Source organism: Chiloscyllium plagiosum, chromosome 25 (assembly GCF_004010195.1).
Source record: "Chiloscyllium plagiosum isolate BGI_BamShark_2017 chromosome 25, ASM401019v2, whole genome shotgun sequence".
Lineage (NCBI taxonomy): Eukaryota > Metazoa > Chordata > Chondrichthyes > Orectolobiformes > Hemiscylliidae > Chiloscyllium > Chiloscyllium plagiosum.
In genome coordinates this window covers 38,400,243-38,407,979 of record NC_057734.1, presented here as the reverse complement: position 1 = coordinate 38,407,979, position 7,737 = coordinate 38,400,243, and positions in this window count along the sequence as shown.

Below are 7,737 nucleotides of genomic sequence, written 5' to 3'. Positions count from 1 at the left end.
CATATGCAAATAATTATTGTGCGGCTTGGAGGGTCAGTGTGTTTGTTTTGCCAGTGTATGAGGCACGGCCAATAGGAAAGGCACAAAACGCATCCTGAGATAACACCATGTCCTATTTCCAGCAGATTCCCTTTCACTCCTAACTCTCTTGGCAGTGCTAAAGTCACCGCCTCTCCTCACGGCATACTGCCTTATTCTGATGCAATGCACTTGGGCCGGTATTATGATGACGGTAGATCTATAGTTGAACTATTACAACAGAAAAGCAGCTGACGAGAAAGGGCCCAGAAAAATCATGTTCAACCAGTCCTGATGCAGAAAAGCTTGCTTCTTTAACTTAGGAAAAACAATCCATGATTATGTTACTGTCAATGAGGCATATTGCACAATATCTTATTTTGGAGTAAAACAGTTTCATAATTCAAACCAGTGTTAACCTCATACTGTATTAACTGTCCAGCTTCAGCATGATTGAAGATATGTGATAGGGTTGGAATTTGAAAGATCACAAATTCTTCTTGTTTTATTCCTGTGTGATGGCCGTGTAAAAGCCGTTATTGGACAGTATAAGTTAGAAGATGCATAAAATGCTGAAGGGGAGCACAAACCACACTGATTCTATCCTGCTTCTTTCCCTTATCAATCATCCACTTGCTGTTTGTGAGAGCTAGCTATGTATAAATTCTGTATATGGTGGTTGTGACTGTATTTCAAAGTAATTTCAAGACTGAAAAGCACTTTCTACATTTTGAGAATGGAATAAGACATGAATGAGATAGATTTTCATTTTCAGAAGTGTAAAAATCAACAGTCATAGACTGACTGCCATCTGTATGTGCTGCAGAATAATCACTACCAGCTAGTGTCTGGGGCAGTGGGCTGCCCCCAAGCTTCTGCTCTGTTCTGGGTCTAAGGACCTATGAGGTCACACTCTCACTTCTAGGTCACAAAGATATAACTTCAAACTGTATTCCAAAATTAAAATATGTGGGAGCAGATGGGAGTGTAAAGGTAATCTAATTGAACTAGCAATCCAGAGACTGAAGCCAATACAATGCAGGAACAATTTACCGCAGATGCTGGAGTCTGTACTGAAAACAAAAAATGCTGGAAGTCACAGCTGGTCAGGCAGCATCCATGGAGGGAGAGAGCAAGCTTTCGAATCTCAATTACTTCATCAGAGCTCAAATTTTACTTTAATTTCCAGGATTTTTTTTTTATTTTCAGAACTGGAGCTAATACTATGGGTTCAAACTGCATACAGGCAGTTTGAATTGACAGCAAGCTGAAGGTAATCGTGAAGCTGAAATGATCAGTGATTGTCATTAAGTGATCAAGTTCACTCATGTCCTTTAAGGAAGAATGTGCATGATTCTTAATTACCCTTTTAAATGGTCTAGTAAGCCACTTAATTCCAGGACAGTTTGGTTTGGGCTACATCCCAATAAGTCCCAGAAATTTTAAAAACTCATTCTTCAGGATGCTATTGACAGGGGTGTTGTGTTTCAGGTAACACCGTATAAGTAAAGCCCACTTGATGAGGTGAAGGTTGCACCATTGGCAGTAGAATACATTGAAAGATTCTTTAAGGCTCTTTTGATTTTATTTTCATAGAAAGGTTTAGTCGTAGAGTCATCAAGCACAGAAACAGACCCTTCAATTCAACAAGTCTACACTGATCATGTTCCAAAACTAAACGACTCCCATCTGCCTGGATTTGTCCTGTATCCTTCCAAACCTTTCCTCTTCATATACAAAGGAACCTCTATTATCCAAAGGAAAGGTTTGTAGGGATATGGGCCAGGTGCTGGTAGGTGGGACTGGATTGGGTTGGGATATCTGGTCGACATGGAGGGGTTAGACGAAAGGGTCTGTTTCCATGCTGTACATCTCTATGACTATGACTATGACATGGGTGGGGGTATCTTGTTCATTTAGTCGAATGCCGGATAACATTGTTTAGCAAAGCATTGGGACCTTGCAATCTTGCCGGATGATCCAAAATTCGGATAATCGAATGCCGGATGTTCGAGGTTCCTCTGTACTTATCCAAATGGCTCTTAAATGTTGCAACTCTACCTACAGCCATCACTTTTTCTAGTAGTGTATTCCACACACAAACCACTTTCTGTCTACTTGTGATGCAAATTTCAAAGAATTATATATCTGAACTCCGATGTCTCTCTGTTCTGCAACACTAACCAGGGCCCTACCATTAAATGGATAAGTCCTGTCCTTGGTTGTATTACCAAAATGCACACTTCCCATTTAACCAAATTAAATTCTATCTGTCACTCCTCAGCCCATTGACCCAATTGATCAAGTTCTCTTTGTAAGCTTAGACAACCTTCTTCAATATCCACTCTACTATTGGAAGCTATCTTAACATAACTTTCTTAAAAAAACATTCTATAGGCAGGTCAGGCATTTATAACTACCACTGGAGTCAACCTTCAGAGTCAGAAAGAAGGTTGTGGGTTGTAATTCTATTCCAGAGTCGGGAACACAAAATCCATGTTGACACTCCAATGTAAAACTGAGAGAATGTTGTATTCTTGGAGGTGCTGTCTTTAGAATTCAACATTAAACTGAGGCATAGAATCACTGAATGGTTCGATTACAGGAGGCCGCTCATCATGTCTGTGCTGGTTCTATAAGGAGTAATTCACCGAGTGCCGTTTCCCCTGGCTTTTCCTTGTATTCCCGCACATTCATCCATTCTAATCCCTCTTGAATGCCTCAGTTGCTTCTTTTCTCATTGATCTTAAACTCTTTGGTTCATTGATGAGAACAATCTTCCCACCCAGCACTTCAATGTTACCTGACCTGGAGATAACCTCTCCGCTACCTGAGCCACACCATTATATGGAGGGCCCAGAGCAGGTCACACACTGGTACCATTGGCACTGACGATTCCAATGCCTTGGATTCATCTCAGGCTTCTTATACAAGGCAGACACAGAACGGCTCGGCACATATTTATATTCAGTGGCAACAGGGCTGATTATATACTGACAAGACAGGATGCAGCAACGTGTGGCCAACATACTGAACACTTTTGATCAGTACTTTGAAGTTGGACACAATGTCATGATTGACCGTTCAACAGATACACCCAAGATCTAAAGGGAGCATAACCTCATTTGTGAATGATCTGCCCTGACTCGCAGACAATCATGACAATGTTGCCTTGAAGTTACAGCTAACCCAAGACTAAATCATTGTCGGGGTACATGATAGGGCCCAATCAGAACGGTGAAGACAGAACCTTACATTATAAATATCAGTGCAACCAACCAGGCAGTGGAAGCTGAGAAATGAGCACCCAATCAGAGGACAATAGGATTCATCTGACCAGTTTCTGGGCAGTTCATTCAGCAAAGGAGTTTAATGTGCTCACTAAAACACTGCCATGGCCATAGAGGGCACCACAGCTATCAATAGCTCTTGTTCCAGAGTTTTGAGAAAATTTGTAGCTCAGTTTGAGTTTCTGGATGTAGGTTTGCTCGCTGAGCTGGAAGGCTTGTTTTCAATGTGGAAACGAACCTTCCAGCTCAGCGAGCAAGCCTACATCCAGAAACTCTTGTTCCAGATCTGAGCCCACTGGCACAAAGAGTGCTCTGCCACCCATCTGGTTACTCTGCCTCTGAGAGAAGGGACCCTTTCAGGGCATTGGGCCAAAGCAAGAACATTCTACCTCCGAGACACAGGACTCCTCTAAGGTCCCATGAACATCTGTTAATGTCCAAGAAAGGCTGTTTGAAGAGCCTTTACTCAGGAAAGTAGCCTTGATGGCTTTGGAGCTCCCTGACAGTAGATTCAAGGCAAAAGTGAAATGAGACATAGGAGAAGACATTTCCATTCTCTCAGACCCAGTGCAGTGCCTGATGCCATATTGCCTTCTACCATCCACGGTATGGCACCAGGGGATGCCTCACTGATAGGCTTTAGCTGCATGACTGTGATAGCTTGGCATGGGGGGGAGGGGGGGAGAAATTTGCAGGCCCTCTAGATCCTTCCTAATCAATGTCGTTCTTTGATAAGAAGGAAAGCATGTTTGTGGCTACAGTTATTGCACTAACCAGTTGCAAAGAAAACCTTATTGGATTCAGACCACTTTGAGACAGCCCCAGTCAGTGAACTCTAAACCAGCAACCACAGCGAGACATCCCAGATTGGACACTGCCCTTCCGCAAAGATGTGGGCTGAAATGCAGACTGGGGTGTACATGTGTCTGTATGTGTATGTGCGTATGTGTGTGTGTGTTGTGTATGTATATGTTTTTGCATGTGCATATGTGCATGTGGCTGTGTCTATATGTGTGTATTCATGCATTTCTGTATGTGTATGTGTATGTCTGTGTATCATGGGTGCATCCACATGTGTATGTATCTATGTATATCTGGTATGTCTGTGTGTTTTTGTGCTTGTCTATCAGTGTGTGTATCTTTGCATACGTAAAACTGTGTGTATGTTTGTATTTGTATCTGTGTGTGTATAGATCCGTGTGTGTGTAGTTGACATAGAAGTGGTGGAACCTGATGAAGCAGTAAGATCCTCCAAGGGGTTCAAGCGTATCAAGAACATCCCCTTGATCCCCTTCATCCCATTGATGAAGAATTGACAGATGCAGCGTCCCACTCCTGCTCCCATCACCAGTATGGAGGCCGTGGGAGTGCCAGAGCCTGGAGAAAGCTCGGAGCAACTGACACAATGTGCTCACAGCACAGACCCATGAGCAGTAACTTTCAGGTAGCAGCAGGAGGGTAACTGAGGCCCAGCGAGATCTGTCAAGTGCAAAGTCCAACTTACGGCATCAGATGGCATTAGAAGACCTGAAAGACATTATACAAGTGGAAGGCGACTCCAGCATGAATTGAAAACGGCCCAGAGATGAAACACGAGAGCGTTTCTGCAGTGCCCTTTCAGCAATTAAAAGAGTTCAAGGGAGGATGTTCCCTCCAATCCACTTTGTGGGACCACATCTCAGGAAGCAGCAGGAGACCAAGCCTCAGACAGATCACTTACTCCATCAAGAGGGCTAGGTACAACATTTGTGGGCGGCACGGTGGCACAGTGGTTAGCACTGCTGCCTCACAGCACCAGAGACCTGGGTTCAATTCCCGCCTCAGGCGACTGACTGTGTGGAGTTTGCACATTCTCCCTGTGTCTGCGTGGGTTTCCTCCGGGTACTCCGGTTTCCTCCCACAGTCCAAAAATGTGCAGGTCAGGTGGATTGGCCATGCTAAATTGCCCGTAGTGTTAGGTGAAGGGGTAAATGTAGGGGTATGGGTGGTTTGCGCTTCAGTGGGTCGATATGGGCCGAAGGGCCTGTTTCCACACTGTAATGTAATCTAAAAAGAAATTCCAACAGATAGCAGAAGAACCTGCCAAGTTGCTCACGTGGGGCACCCATTACATCTCCACTGACAGTGACAAACACAAACTCAGTGATACCAGAAGACTCAGCAACAAGGGGCACTCCAATTATCACAGAATCCCTACAGTGCAGAAGTAGACCATTCAGCCCATCAAGTCCACACTGACCCTCCAAAGAGTGTCCCATCCAGACCTACCCAATCCCTGATACACTACATTTCCCATGCCTAATCCATCCAGCCTGCACACCAGAGACAATTTAGCATGGCCAATCCACCTAACCTGCACATTTTTGGACTGTGGGAAGAAGCAAGAACACCCAGAGGAAACCCACACAGACCACAGGGAGAAGGTGCAAACTCCACACAGACAATCACCTGAGTGTGGAATCAAACCCAGGTCCCTGGTGCTGTGAGACAACAGTGCTAACCACTGAGCTACCATGCTGCCCAAAGTGCAATTCTGCAAGGAAAGGACCCCTAGATGGTCTTCTGGGGTGTTCTAAGGGCACACCACACTACTCTGGCAAGGCTGATGCTAATGGGCCACCCTTCACAATTAGGTGGCTCCCTCAGCCACTTCAGAAGACACTTAGAATTCAACCACATGGAATTTGGGCTGTAAGACGTCAATGCTGGAGTGGGTAATAACAGGAGATTTTCTCTCATTTAAGATGCCAGTGAACTAGTTATGTTTTTACAATACCCCAGTACATTTCTAGACACTTCAATGAGTACCAGCATTTTATCTCCCTTTTATCTTTAAACATCATTCAAATACTCAGACTGGGATTTGAACTCACATTGGCTAGGTGATTATTTTGCAGCCCTGGACAACTCATCAGTGTACAAGCCATCCTCTTGGAAAAAGTCTTGCTTTCCACTCCTCACATTGTTTTGCCCCTGCCTCAGTTCCCCTTTGAGATAGCACTTGTCGGGTTTATTTAATCACTGGCTGTTTGACTGAATTTCTGCCCACTGGCAATCTTTCTGTAGACAGGGGAGTCCAAGTGAGAGCAACAAAACGATGGTGTGATAATATCCGCAAAACAGGCAATAGTCCAAATGCCAGGCCCTCTGCTAATCAACCATAATTTACAAGACTTCTAACTGATAGACTGCAAGAGGAACACATATTCCCCCTCCCCGGGGTAAACACACACAGCGATGTTGGCAGCAGTACTAATGGCACATTTGCACATCAGATGATCTTTGATAACGCCAGGCATGTGCGACGCATGTGTTTCATGGCAAATAGCCAGAAATCACACAGAACAGAGAGGGTGGGGAGTGGTGGGGGAGATGGGGGTGGTGTGGAGAGACAGAGGAGTTGTGGGGGGGGATGGTGGCGGTGGATGCTGAATGTCTCTGAGAGCCAACTGCATAAGCGAAAATGCAATCAATGCCATATGTTTGCAAATCTTCTAGATGCTGTGTAATTTTAAGAGCCATTTACTTTGCAGCGAGTGAGTGCATTTCAGCTCCAGAAGTCAGTCTGAATGAGGACCAGATTGATCGAAGAAAACAAAAGCGAAATACCGCAGATGCTGGAATTCAGAACTAAAAGGATGAAGTGTTGCTGGAGAATCTCGGTGGATCTGGAAGAAACTTGAGAAAGAGGAAGCAAGTTCATGTTTTGAGTTCAATGATTTATTTGAGTTAAGAAGAGTCACACTGGGCTGGAAACATCAACTCTGTTTCTCTCTCTCCAATTACCTTCTGAGTTTCTCCAGCACTTTCTACATTGGTAGAACAAAATCCTGTTTCAGGGTTTGTAGGGATTCAAAGGGGTTGTTCTTAGCTAGGGAGCTGATAACTTGACACTGCAACTTCTGACATACTTGACGCTGAGGTGAGTTTCTGATCACATATCTCTGCCATCCATAGCACCTCACACTACTCCTATTTCAGCTCATCAGCTGCTGAAACTCTCACCGATGCTGTTGTATCCTCCAGACCTGACTTTTCCAGTGGACTCTCTGACAAGCAACCGTCCATATACTTGTGGTCATCAAAAACTGGCACTTGTGCCTTGGCACAGATCACATTCCAAGACACCTATCACACTGCATTTGTGACTTAAATTTGCTCAGGGTCAAGCAATGGTTTGGTGTTAAAATTCTTATCCTTAGTTTCAAATCCCTCACCTCTTCCTACCTCAGAAATACCTTCCAGTCTCAGAACCCAAAGAATCTGTACTCCTCTAATTCTGGTCCCCTGATTTCAAATTACTCCCATATTAAAGACTGTGACTTCAGCAGTTAGAATACAAAGTTCTGCAATTCTCTGCAATTCTCTGCAACTTGTGGGCGGCACGGTGGCACAGTGGTTAGCACTGCTGCCTCACAGCGCCAGAGAC